This window comes from Ambystoma mexicanum, chromosome 7q (assembly GCF_040938575.1).
Source record: "Ambystoma mexicanum isolate Mex_15411 chromosome 7q, UKY_AmexF1_1, whole genome shotgun sequence".
Classification (NCBI taxonomy): Eukaryota; Metazoa; Chordata; class Amphibia; order Caudata; family Ambystomatidae; genus Ambystoma; species Ambystoma mexicanum.
The window spans coordinates 604835179-604849972 of NC_090941.1; positions in this window are offsets into that span (position 1 = coordinate 604835179).

Genomic DNA, 14794 nt, shown 5'->3' on the forward strand with positions numbered 1-14794 from the left:
AGGCATACCTTAATTCCCCCCACAAAGTCTTTGAAGAAGACAAGTGTGAGGGAATGCCCACTGTGTATGTGGATGGATGCTCTTACCATGTCGACAACAACGGGGAGAAAGAACTGGTGGCCGGCGTAGGGAATGCATGGGTGAATGAGTCCCCAGAACCCTCCGCTGGATACAAAATTGGTCCCCGAAGTAGTCAGGTGGCAGAATTGATGGCTGTGCATCAGGCCATCCTCACTGCTGTCCAGCATCAACTCCACGAACTGGTCATAATCACAGATTCGGATTATGTACGGAACGGGTTCGTGGAGCACCTGGTTAATTGGAAGACCAGAGGCATGGTATGTGCTAACAACAAACCCTTGAAACATGGGAAGTTGATCCAAAACATTGATGATCTGGTCACCTCGAATGGGATGACCATCTATTGGAAGAAGATCAAGGGTCATTCCAAAGTAGAGGGACCAGACAAAACTGGAAATGACTTAGCTGATCAGCTGGCCAAAACCGGGGCCATCCAAGGGGATCTAATTGAGATTGAGTCCCTGTTGGGGGAAATCCAGGTCACTGCCATCACTAGGTCCCAGACAAATGCTCACAACGACCTCTCAATTGCACAATGGAGTAAGGAGACCCCTGATGCTGATTTGATTACTGCTCAGAAGGGGGATCCAATAATTGGTAAATTTTACCAGCACCTTGAGGACCCTGAGAACTTTCCCCTGACGGATACCGATTACATTGGGAAAGAGGACCTAAGAGTGTTGATGAAATGTCCCAAAATGTTCCGGATCCAAGACGGTTTGTTGGTAAGGAAATCCAAAGCTGGCCACGATCAGTGGGTGGTTCCTACCTCATTCCGAAGCCTGATGTTAAGTCACGCCCATGATGCGGCCACTGCCGGTCATAGGGGGTTTCACACAACCTTGGAAATCTTAAGAGAGGTTGCATACTGGCCACACATGGGGCAGGACCTGGACCAATACTTGAAGGGGTGTCTTGTGTGTGCACAGTTTCAGCCATCATCCCTCACGCACCGCGCGCCTCTCCAAAAGAGGGGGATGACACTGCCATGGTCAGATTTACAAATCGACTTTGTAGGCCCTGTGATTCGCTCGGCTAGGGGGAATAAGTACATGTTGACTGTGACATGCTTGTTTACCAAGTGGGTGGAATGTCTCCCAGCCCCAAACTGCAAGGCAGAAACTGCAGCTGCCTTGATGATTAACCACATCTTTTCCCGTTTTGGTCTACCTCAAAGGATTGAGTCAGACAGAGGTAGCCACTTCACCAGTGAAGTAATGACAAAGATGTGGGAGATACTGGGGGTCAAGAGAAAGCTGCATATTGCTTATAGACCAGCTTCTTCTGGGGCAGTAGAGAGATATAACCGGACAATTGTGAGTATATTAAAGAAGTTTGTGGCAGATTCTGGGCCAAGTTGGGATATCCGATTACCTCTGGTCCTAATGGCCATCAGATCTACCCCTTCACCTGCAACCAAAATGTCACCATTTGAGTTGATGACTGGGCGCAAGATGGTGCTTCCGCAGCATTTGCTCTACAGGACCCAAGAGCAGACACTGATAAATGCCTCCACTACTCATGAGTATGTAGAGAATTTAAGGAAACACCTCCAACATGCTTTTGCTTATGCTCAGCGGAATCTAGAAAGATCGACTGATAGCATGAAGACCCATTATGACCTGAAAACTTCCAGGAAGGAATATCAGGTGGGAGACCGGGTCTATCTATACAACTTCCAAAGGAACCAGGCCAAGCAGCGAAAATTTTTGCCTACATGGAAGGGACCCTTTGAGATCGTCGATAAGATCTCCCCTGTGGCCTACAAGATCCGCATCCCCAAAGGTGGTTCGGCAGAGGGGGAAGACAAGTGGGTCCACATAAACCAGTTGAAATGTTGCCATCCCAGGCACACTCTGCAACAACTGGAGGAATCCTCTGGAATCCTAGCGGGTACTGTATCAGACTAATTCAGTTCCAATCATAAAACCTACCACATCTAGTCTCTAAAATATTGTGATTTACATGAAACTGTCTCTAGTGATGCTGTTTTTTTTTTCAAAATAAGAATGTAATACTTCGTTACGATGAAATGCATATGCTGCCCCACTATCTCAACGGTGGTGGAAACACGTCTGTGAATAGGTATTGCCGCTCTTCCTTTGTCGTCCTAGGAGAAAGAAAACCTTGAGACGGGCCAAGGAGGACGATCCGGAGACCGGGAGCTGAGACGCAACGGGCTCGGGGTACCGCCCAATCTTCCCATCAGGACCGGCGAGGAGAACTGATCGATCTGACCGGATGGAGAAGAAGATGCTGAACTGTGCCATCTACAGAAGAGGAAGAAGATTATGCGGACAGACCGGTGCGTGGGTCAAAACCCTTGGGCACGCGACTCCCCATCGACCCAAACTCAAAGTGCAGTCACGTGGGGGGGCTTGTAGGGTGTCCTGACCCACGTTTAAGCTACCCTGCTACAACATTTGGTGCTGTGGGCTTAGGAAATTCAAGATGGCGGAAAACCCACATGTGCGCCGAAATCCAGGAAAGCTGCGCAGTTGTGCGCACACCAAAATGGTTACCTAACTTGCCACCCACCAGGGTAAAGAAAGGTCTTTGTTAACAAAATCCACTTTTACTGATGTCAAAAAGTTGCTGAAATCGTGACTCATTGGACCACTTTAAAGATTCAACCCTTTTTGTGGGGTTCCACATAACCATCTTACTGTAAGGAGCCCCATCAAAACAATGTTAAGCAAGGATTTACTACCATGTAAGAACCATTCCTGTTTAGAATGCATTAATCCAAGAAAATCCCAAAAATGGGTGCAGTACCAGTACTCACCACTATCCAAAAGCCGGCGTTTTAAAACCCACTGTGTGTTTTTCTGAAGGCAAGCAAAATGCCTATTTCAAACCTTGCAACATGTGCAAAATATTCACTGAACACCAGCAGACATTTGGCAGAATGGAGTTTTGTGTGCCTACAAAATCTGGGAAATGAAGAGCCCAAAAACAATGCTTATAACAAAAATGCTATGGAGTCAGCAGCTTAAGCCTAACTGCAACTGGATTTAAAACCACCAAAATCGAAAATGTTAAATTAAATGAGTGACCTATGTTTGGTGTCACATGCCTTTGTAACTGTTGAAATGTCATAGTTTTGCACTTAGAATCAGCATTCTAGCTGCATGTGTAAAATTACAAGTTATTTTAAAAGCAACAAAAAGTTAGCTGAAGGTCTGGCTTAAGGAACTTGATTTTGCCTAGCAACGGATCCCATCAGGAGTGAAACTTGAGTCACAACTATGTTCCCAGGCCAATGTTCCTTTTGCTGCCCACAATAAGGATATGCCATCTATCTGATAATTGAATTTCCTGTGCTCTGCCAGAGAGTGAACAAAGCCCTCTCCACTCAGGCAAAGGTTTTTATTACAGACGTCGTAAAAAGTGGCTTCCTCCTGGAGAAGCTGGGAGGGGCACTGCCTGTGAGAAGCAAGCTGGCTTGGCAGAAACTGGAAAGACTGGTTTCTGTACCATGTGACCTGAAAAGACACACCCCTGCAGCAAGGATATGGTTTTATAAAAAGGGGGATAATTCATAGTGCGGACATGTGAAAATTTTATAAATGATACCATAATTCTTGTGATTTTTCTGCCCACAGTTTAAGACGCGGTAGGAACCGGTGGTATGTTCAGGGGGGTTTTAGCGGAAAAGTGGATATTACTCTAAATGTGTGCATGTTAAAAATCTGAAACTTCATCAGTTAATGTCCCTACCCCCTGCACACATGTATGTAAAGTTGGGTCCATGTCGGAAATTGAAAAAGCAGTTAAAAAGTCAATTATGTACACTCTTTGAATGCAAGCTCCGAGAATGAGCAGATTTGGACATAGACATGGCTAAATTCAGCCACACCATGTATATGTAATTTCAAACAACTGTGTAACTCTGAAGTATGGATTTTGATCATATATATATTTGGGTGCACAGATGATAAGGGAGGATGTTTCAAGAGATCATAAAATGACATCAATCTGACTCACAGTTCAGTTTGCCAATCAAGCGGAGGAATGGAAGCCTGACCAATGACGAATGAGAGGGGCAAGTCTAGTGATGCAACACACACACCCATTCTCAAGAAACAGATAAAAGCAGAGAGTCAGGACACATAGAGAGATTCAATTTCATCTGCCGCTGGAAGCCCTGCCGGAAAAATCCATACTTACCTCCATCAAACTCCAGAAAGCCAAACTAGAGACTTCAATCTATCCAGAGCAGAGACCAGACCAGAGAGAAAGCAGTGCTGTGCCTAGCAGAGACCAGACCAGAGAGAAAGCAGTGCTGTGCCTAGCAGAGACCAGACCAGAGAGAAAGCAGTGCTGTGCCTAGCCGAGACCAGACCAGGCGCTGTGAGCAGAATCCGGAAAGACCTGACCAGACTGAAGATCGTGACCAAGTCGCTTTCCTGTTCAAAATCTCTTGTGAGTACTTAGCAAAACTCAGAACACATCTCTTAGTTTAAATTCATCTAATTCAATCTATTTAACCTAAGTAGAACTGCCTCCTATCTGTCACCTGTCATTTCTAGTAAAATTTGTCATTTTGAAAAAGTGTGCGTTTAAAATTTACAAAACCAAAAACGACCTTTACTAAATTACTCATATCTCCGCAACCGTTTGGGCTAGAGACTTGCAATAACTTTCATTTGGAAGCTGAGATCCCAGGCTTTCCTAGGACCCCAAAACGGTAGAGATAGTCCTTGCGGTTCCTTTGTAATAGCGCTCGGCGCATCCGCGAATTTTGCCGCGATTTGCAATTTCTTCACATGTAAAAAAACTGCTGCTGCCTGATTTCAATTGCCAGAAATTCGTTTAACCTGCTAACTATCCCTGCATCATTGCTAGTGTGAGCCTGGACTAATATTAACTAGATACCACTCATCCTGAACCTCTAAAAGGGAATTAAGAGCGTTTCCAGCATATTTCTCATTCATTGCTAGCACCTATCAAAGCATTTGCCTGTGTTTTCAAACTTCTGTTTAAGCTTGCTGGATTGAACTGAATTACAGTTGATTGCATTTCTGAGAACTGTGTGTTTTCCTTCCATTTCCTTGCCTTGCATCAAGGGGGGGAGGGGAGTAGCCAGAGAAAAGTGATTACATTGTTTGGTTGAAATCATATTGCGTATTTTCTGTACTGCATTCATTGAATATTGCATCCACCTGAGCCTACATAAAGCATCCTCTACCACATTATACTTTTGTTCCTATTTACCAGTGTGCTACCTTATCCATTTCATGTCAACTCATTAGTGATTAAAGAAGTGTGCTAGTGCCAGATTCTCCGTTGTTAATATTTACCATATCAGATTAAGTGTGATATTCAATTATTAATTTATTAAAAAGTGTGATATATATTTTAATTTATCAAATAAACCTTTTAAACTTGCAAAACAGAATTACTTCTTGGCTCAGTGGGGTCAGGGGGATTCCAAGAGAGGGGTGTTATACAAGGGTAGTCATCCAGAACGCATGAACTGGACCTAAAGATATATCAATAAGGGTTTTCATTCAGTATTCTAGACTAGGCGTTAACTTGGCTGTAGTGCTGAATTGAATCCTCTTACAAAGTGGGGGCTCGAGTCGAGACGTTGGGTTAGATTTACCAGTTGTGCAGCTTAATACAGTGTGCTAACTGACGGGATACATACACCCGGTCGGATCACCACGCTGCATTACGCTGTGAAGCATTCCTCAAAAGGGACACTCCAAGAAAAGTTCTGTTCTGCAAAAATAAAATACTTAACTTGGCTGTAGTGCTGAATTGAATCCTCTTACATGTTATTACATTAAAGTAATGGCAGTTAAATCTAACAATCGCACACTGAGTCGAGTGAAAGATGGCATCTCTCACTGCAAGAAGCAGCAAAGGGAATTATTTAAACAAAGCTGGAGAACTATATATTTATTTTAATATTTATAAAGCACACTAAACCCACGGACATCAAGGCGCTGGTTACAAAGGTTGCATACATCAGTTACAAGGATAAATAGAAGGTCTACAGTTGGTACTGGCCAGTCTTTTAAAGGGGTAGAGGACCATGAGCAAAGAGCAAAGGCTTGAGGTGTTTCCTAAATGTCCAGTAGGATTGTTCTGCTCTTAGCGTAAGGGGTAGTGGATTCCAGTATTTGCAGGGAATTACTGTGCAACTTGATTCACCTGCTCTCTTTAGTTTGTATCTTGGGGTGGTCATTAGCCTGTAGTTATTCGTAGAGCAGGTGGGTCTAGAAGACTGCATTTTGTTAAATGTGTGTGACAGGTAGGCCGGGGCATCTTTGGTGATGCATTTATGTGAAATGGAAAATGTTTTAAAGATGATGCGCTTGCGAACAGGGAGCTAGTGAGTGTTTTCTTGCAGCGCATACACGCTCTCGCTTTGGGATATTTAGTGCAACTCTGAGGGCATTGTTCTGTACGACTTGTAACTTGTTAATGTTACTTGTGGAGGTACCTGCAAAGAAGGAGTTAAGAGTAATCAAGCCTTCGAGCCAATGAGCGCTTGGGCAATATTGAGGCAACTGTCAGAGGAAAGAAACGGTCTGCTGGCGTTGAGTAGTTTTGTGGTGTAGGCTGCTGAGGAGGCGATAGCATTGACCTGCTCTGTTAGCGAGAGGGTGGCTCTTAATGTAGCTTGACACTGGGATCAGGATCCCGTTGATGGCAAATGGGCTGTAGGCTTTGTCCAGTTTTTTAGGACGGTTTGGAGCCAAAAACAAACATCTCTGTCTTGTCATCGTTCAGACACAGCCGGCTAGAGGCCATCTATGCCTGTATTGTTTGGTACACTGAGCACAGCAGTTGGGAGTCAGAGGCATAGTTGTAATTCAAAATGGGAGAATGGCTGCTGTTTTGAATTATCGTGAGTTTGGATACTCAAAAACACGTTTGCAAGTGATAGTCTGCACAACAGGGTATTGATTTAAGAAATGAAATAAGTTACAATGCTTAGAAAAGGGAGACTCTGTATCGTCACATCATGCCTTGCTTGTCTACATAAACCATGTCTGACATACAGCACATCAGCAAACAGTAAATAACATTTCATAATTACACTAGTACACTAATCTGTTTTCCTTCTGCTGTACTATACATTAATTCGGACCATGTCTGGTCCAAATGTGGTATCTAATGGTTGGCAACGTGCTTTTGTTCCGTACGCATTATCACTTTTTGGGGAAAGGAGTTTCTTTGTATCACTAAACCATGACTCATCTCTGGCCTTTTGGTCCTAGCATGATGCTTTCTCATTATTGCCATTGGTGACAGTATGCCTCCACCATAGGCTCAGATCACCAGCTGGGTGCAAATCCCCCCAGGTAATTGAATCATCAAATGTAAATATAATGTTAATATCACACATACTGAAATGCTTTTTGGGGGAGGGGTGTGCATTGAGTTTACATTAAGGAAACTAGTGAAATATACAGTTCACTATTTTGTATTTTAAATCTTTCATTGCTGCTAATATGCCAAGTTTTACGGGTGCTATTTCACAATTATTCAGGACATTGCTTGCAATGGCGATCAACACTTTAATTTCCTATCTGCTGATTTGACCTGCAGCTGAAATGCCAAATGTCATTTTGCTGTGCTTAGGCTTTCTTCAGGTTTTCCTCTGGCAAAATGAGCTTAGGGGAAGAGTTCTAGAAATATCACAGATGAGGATGCCCTAGGCCTCAAACACAGTGAGGATACATGTCAGGGCTCCATTCCTCTAATCTGGAGGAGTACACATTACCAGGATCTGGTGGCTTACTTGCAGTTGCTTCGATCATTGTCCTACACCAAGAGGGATCATTTATTTTCCTCCCTCACCGAGATGCAAAGCAGGCCACTTCCTCCTTCCTTTCTGTTTATGGCACTGTCACATATACACGGCACACTCCTGGTTCTGGCTCTTCAGTCAGTTGACTTTATACTCCCAGATTATCCAATTGGCCACTTTATCCGCAGAATAAACCACCACAATTTAATGGAATGCTTGAGCACATCTCCATTCCATCAGATCACAATCTGCTCACTAATTCTAGTTCCAATGAAAATTCCAAACGCCAAATGGAGAGAGTGGTACTTTTGCTTAAGGTTTCATTTACTACCTACCAATGACATTTTGGGGGTCCTGACAAAAAGTAGATAGAAGCAAGCAGTGTTGTAGATACTCAAAGATTGTTGAAACCTTAAACCATGTGGTTGTTGAATGTGTAAATGTGGACCATTTGAGGCGTTTTTATTTTGACCATATTCCTCTGTGATATGAACTATGCTACCTCACTTGATCTTTGAAATAGCATATTGGCTGGCACTCAAGTGTCTTACTATCACATATTTAATATGCATCTTTTCTAATACAATTGATGAATATATTATCAGATACTTGGCCTATAATTTCATCTACTGTGAAAAAAGAATATTTGTATTAAGTGTGCTCATGTAGGAATTTTGTGTCTTTTAAAATGAATGTTGTCTATTTTGTTTATTTATTGTTTTATAAGTGAAAGGTTTGCCTTAGACCATTAATACTAAATAATAAAAAGCAAAACAATAAACAGAGTAAAAGAAAATGCCTTAATGAAAAAGGCTAGGATTTATGGGTAGCTAGCATTCCCTCTTTCCATGATCAGCACTCTGTCTGTTCCATTCATTACACGTGCACCCCTGTCACCATAATCATACATCCTCCACCTTACCTTGTATCTTTCCAATTGTTTATGTTCATGTCTATACTACTCCTGCTTCACTTATCCTCTCACCTTTTACCCTCTTCCTTTCCTATGGTCTGTTACCACTAGTTTGGTGGGGATACCATACGCCACAGTACGGAAAAGCTTTTGTGACCAAAGACGACCAAGGGGGTGAAAAGCTTATAAACATAAATTAGAACCCTCGGCTGGTGCAGCAGTCAATCAGGTGGCTCCAAACCCCGCGTGAATCTACTGATGCTAGACTGGGTTCGGAGTAACGCGAGTGGTCGCCACACCCAGCGCAGCTGTTTTCCCTCCTCACTTGCATCCTTCCCCCAAATCCAGCCCCTCCACACACGCCCACCAATCCATTCCCACACCCAAATCTGATTACCTCGTAAGGGCTCCTGCGCCCAGGCCGCACAGCTTCCTGGTGAAGCCATGCAACCCTGACTGTCCATGGCCGCTGCTGTGAACAAAGCGAACAAAGCAGCGTAGCAATTTTTTTCTATTGCTTTAGCACCTCGAGGGTTTGCCTAGGGATGCTAATATCAATAATCCTACGTTCTGCAGGCTTCACTGGCCTGGAAACAGACCCTAACTTGGGCCCAGGTCTTTACCGGCCAGTGAAGCCCGCAGAACGCAGGATTATATACCGTTTGTGAACAATACTTGCAGTTGTGATGATGGAAAATTGGTTTGTGCTTTAAGGGTCCCATGCTAGCCTGGGAAATTGAAATATGTCGTGACTGGATATATTTGTATCACTGGCGATAATTACCTCTACCAATATTACAGTATTTTCCCCTGGCTGTGACTGCGATAACAATGGCGTATTGCCCAGTGACGTCATAATTTCGGCTGAGCTGCAATTTATAGCAGGTGGTATATTTTCTGGAAAGATGCTGGCTATATGAGAGATAGATGCATGCACTTGCAATTTCCAATAAAACCCTTCAATTCGAAAACAAATAAAAGGGTTAAACCCACCAGGTACACTGAGCCTAACGACGTGAGGCTATGGTTTTATATCTTGTTGTGCTTATTAGCAACTTTACAACATGCGGCACTTTGACCTGCAATTTGCAGAGTGAATTGTTATCTGCATCTTCCCATTGTTTTCCCACATTTTTTATGCCCTTGCAACACTTGAAAACACGCTGCTTTCGGGCACATGAGCCTCTGTCACTGTAACAAAATGAGACTAAAATTGATATTGATAAAAGGCTCTGGACTGTAGAACGATGCCTCAAGAAATGATTCTCTAAGGTAATGCATGGATTTTCTTCCATTCACAGGGGCAGTAAATTTAACAGTGGAATGGATTCTATGATTGCTAAGAAACGAAGGTCTGAGATCCCCATCTGAAGACTAGCAAGTGCCTGCATTATGTAATCTATATTACCTGAGAATCAATAAACCAAACTGTGCTATCCATTTCATTTACCTACTGTATGCAAGGGTTAACATAATTTGACTGTTAGGTAATTGTGAAACAGAACATCACCCCAGGTTAGCTTAAAACTGGAACAAGGAGTGGTTCCAATATCAATGTACCCACTGCAGTGTGCCATACTTATAATTATTATTCTAATTGGTCATTTATAATGCACCTAATACCAACAAGGGGTTTCAAAGTGTGGGATTGGGATTCGAAATTGTGTTGCGCTGCGTTGTCTTGTTTCCAAGACAAACACATTGCCCCTGAGCTATCCTTCCTCCCTTAACCTTTAACCAACTACTGTGAGTCACAACTTCACATATTAACATAACCATGTATTATGTCCTCACAATGGGGCAGTGTGCTATTGAAATAGACTTTGGAGGTGGTGCAGGGCATAATGTATTCCTGAAATGGTTTTCATCCCCGCTGTGGGGGGTGGACATGGCTGTTAACGGCCTGCCAAAATGGCTCTAAGTATGCCCAAGCCAAGTGAATCCCTCAGCAGGGGCTGTGGGCCATTACCAGCCTTGTCCGCCCCCACAGCTGGGGTGAAAGCCATTAGCACCATGGGGTGTATACAGGGTGTGAATGGTTTATTGCCAATCTCCTGAGAAAAAGAAAAAACAAGATGGCCACCACCACTTCACCATTTCTATGGTGTCTGGGAGCAGGAGGTGTGCTAGGAATGGAGAACAAAGCTCTGGTCCAGCAGGTAAGTGGGGCGGGAATGAGGGGTGTGGAAAGAGTTTTGATTTGGCTCCCTGTTGCCTCCCCATATTCAGAAGAAAAATAAAAAGATGTTCTTGTGTACTTTATGTATAGGTGTTAGGGCAAGATATCCTTTGTTATTGTGTTGTCTTTAGTTTCTGATGGGCAGGGAAATCCTTGTCAGAGTAGGGATAGTGAGGCTTTTACTGAAACCTATGTTTTAATAAAATGGCATATTTTGAGAAATCATCTGAAAGTTGTCTGCCTCATATTTCTGACCCATCCTCACAGAGGGCTGCTGCTGAATGGAAGATGTATGCCTACAGTTTACCACACACACTTCTAGCATCCCAAGTGCATGCAACAACAGCCGTGACTAATGGAAAGTGCCCTCTAGCTGCATACATCACTCTTAAAAATGTCAGAATTAAGTACTCAGTACTTCTTTACAATCAAAATGGTTTCATCATCCCGCTAGCCACAAGAAAATTACATGACTGGTCTACACTATGTTACAGCCACTGTATGAAATCACATGACTGCCTGAGGATTTTAACTTTGCTTGTATTTTCTCCTGAGTGGCCCCAATAATATTGTACTCTAGGAATTAGTTCCCAAAACGTACTTCTTCCTGTCATCAACTAACTCTGGGATTGTCCTCTTACTGATCAGAAATGTTGATGTATGACATGCAAGGTGAACAAGGGGATTCCCTCCTCCCTTCAAATAGCAGTCATATGAAGATGTTGTTTCCGTTGTGCACTTAGTTATAGCCACTGAATGTAATCTCCTACGTCAAACAAGATTATGATGTTTTCTCCGCAAATAGTATTCTGTCTTGTCTGCTATTTAAAGTTGGCACACTCAATGACAATTGCTCAATATAATATCCATCCCCCAAACACTTGAATTATTTCTTTTCCTTCCAACTAGTATTTTGTCTCATAACACATTTTTCAAACTTGTATTTTGTTTTGTTCTTCACAAAAAGCTGGCATACTCCACTGCATGTATATACAGTAGGTCGAACCCTTAATTTTTATTTCTTGAGGGGTCTGTGACATAACACGGGAAAACACATTATCGAAAACAAGGATCACAGACTACTTCCTTCTCCTGCATTTTAATGCTAAGGACCCACACTCGCTGAAAAACAGTTGACTATGATGTCAACCAATGAAGAAACTACAAACAGTCCAAAAATAATTTATGTTACTTTTTATACCTTTATCAAAAACGATTTTATTGATTTATCACATTTCTCTCCTCTGGAGAATGTGATTATGTTAAAAAGCATGTGTTACCTCATACATTCCATATTCACATACATCAATTAAACACATTAATCTTAGGTTAGTATACAACAACATGGCCTAATTCTTAGACCACAGGTTCAGTTGTTACCCAGCAATAATATTGACAGATATTCACATAATTTCTGAACATCTACATACAGAGTTGCAAAAACAAGAACAACAACATCAAATTTCTCTTTCTTCCATCTTCTAATCACAAGCAGTGTGTTTTAATTTGAAGTTCACTAAAATGGTCACTGCGCCCTACACTGTCTTGCGGCTGTGGTTTTTTTTTTGCTTTTTTTTTATCTCTGTGGGATATATTATTGTCCTTTATCCCAATCTTTGATTAGCAAAGGATTGAAACAATTGCTGTTGTGTCGATGCACTGCATTTCGGCTTAAACATCAGAGGGTAGACCACATCCCGGGTGGGCTTCCCTCATCAATTTCACAGAGGCCTTCGTCAGGACGAAAAATATCTTTGTGGTTACAATGATCCTCGATCTTCTAACTCCAAACTTCATTCAAACCAATCTCAAAATTATACAACACAAATATTTAGGCCCCATAATTATGTATTTACTTTACTTTACTTTATTACATTTGTTATGCGCACCCATTGACCCTTGGGCTTGAGGGCGAAACAAGACAAGAACAACAAACAACAAATAGGCTCATTGAGCCAAGGCATGAATCAAGTTCCTAAAGGTGAGAATCTCTTCAGTTAGGTGAACAGATGACTCTTTAGCTTCTTTTTGAATATTTCTGAAGACTTAATACATCGTAGCTCCAAAGGGAGATCATTCCAAGCCTTTGGGGCAATTGCAAAGAAGGCTCCTTTAGAGACCTTCACAGTTCTGCATCTTGAAATAGTAAAAGAATTCTGATGACTAAATCTTAAACGTCTGACACAGCTTTTGTTAATCAGAGGTTTTTGTAGGTAAGAAGGCATTTTTCCCAGTAGAGACTTCTGAGTGATTGTCATGATACGAAAAATAATTCTTAATTCGACTGGTAGCCAGTGCAGTGCACATCTTGCAGCCGTGACATGGTCTCTATGCCCAAGCCTCATCACCACCCTTACTGCTCCATTTTGAGATACTTGTCATTTGTTACAAACAGCTTTATCAATACCTATTAGAAGGCTGGAGCAGCAATCCATTTTTGCACCTATAATCGCGTGGTTTCCGCGTTATTCTGCGAGATGTACGGTCTAAGGTGGGCAAGTAACTTTATGTAGTAAGCGCAGAAAGATACTAGGCTGCTTACATGTGGCTGCACAGAGAGGTGCTGATCGAACAGTACCCCCAGAGTTTTAACTTTTTTCAATGAGATGATATTTATTGCACCTAGCGAGACCCTCTCATAGGATGGGCCGAGTTTCAGTAACATGTGGGGTGATCCGATCACCACTAGTTCAGGTTTTTCTCTATTAAGATCATCCATGACTCAATAAGAGAGTAGATCTTATTAATCACTACAGTATCCAGATCACAGTTGCCGGACAGAGGAATGATGCATTGTGTATCGTAGACGTAATCCGTAAATGTCACACCCTCATGTGCCAGTTTGGCAAATAGGGGTACAGTAAAAATGTGCATGCACCCTCTGGTACACCCAGATCGACGTTAATAGGTGCCGACTCAGCCTTCTTGAAAAAAACCCTACTCTCCTCTCGATTGCTCAGGAAAGAGATGATCCAGTGGGCCGCTAGGGGGGAAAAATTAGCCACCTCCTCCAGCCTGGTGGACATGATGGAATGGTTCACCAGGTCAAAAGTGGACGAGAGATCTTGTAGCATCAACAGGGAGGCTTAATTTTGTCCATGCGTGCTGAGAGCTTGGATTTGAGCTCTAGGAGAGCCGTTTCTGTAACAAAGCCCACTCGAAAGCCTGACTGGTGGTCATTTAAGACCGGATGAGCTTTTACGTGCTCGGCTATTTGTTCGTAAGTCACAAGGTCGAGGATCTTTCAGGTCCTGGGGTATGTTCATGTTAGCTATACTATACCAGACTGCGTGGTCATGCATTACTGACCTTATTTGGTTTGCAAAACAGGGATAGATTTCTCAATGCGGAACGGTTGTCTCACACAGCTGTCGCTACCTGTTGGTGTAATCACATCACAGGGAGCTCATTGTGTTGGGTGAATTATTTCCCAACATAATCATCAATATACTATTGTGTCACTGATCAAAAATATCAGTGATTGTGTCTTTTATATACTTTACCTATGTTGTATCACAGGTGTAGGCATTTATTTTGTGTTCTTATGCTTCCTTTTCTTATTTCACTCATCAAACGCGTGCTGGAGTACCCTGGTTTAGAAGTGCACTGGTATCACCTGTTGGATCAGAATTAAGCTTACCTCAGTATTTCTTATGTTGCTCTATCTCATATGGTGGTGCTCAATGAGATGTGATGGACTTATTTAAGGGGTGTCCCAGCAGCTAGTGTAACTAGGTGCTACTGTTCAACTATTTAGCCCTTTGGGGACCGTCCAGGGGGAACATTTGTGAACATTCTGTCATCTCAGCCCCACTACAATGCATAATGCGGCTAGTGTCTTTCACTTCTTTCT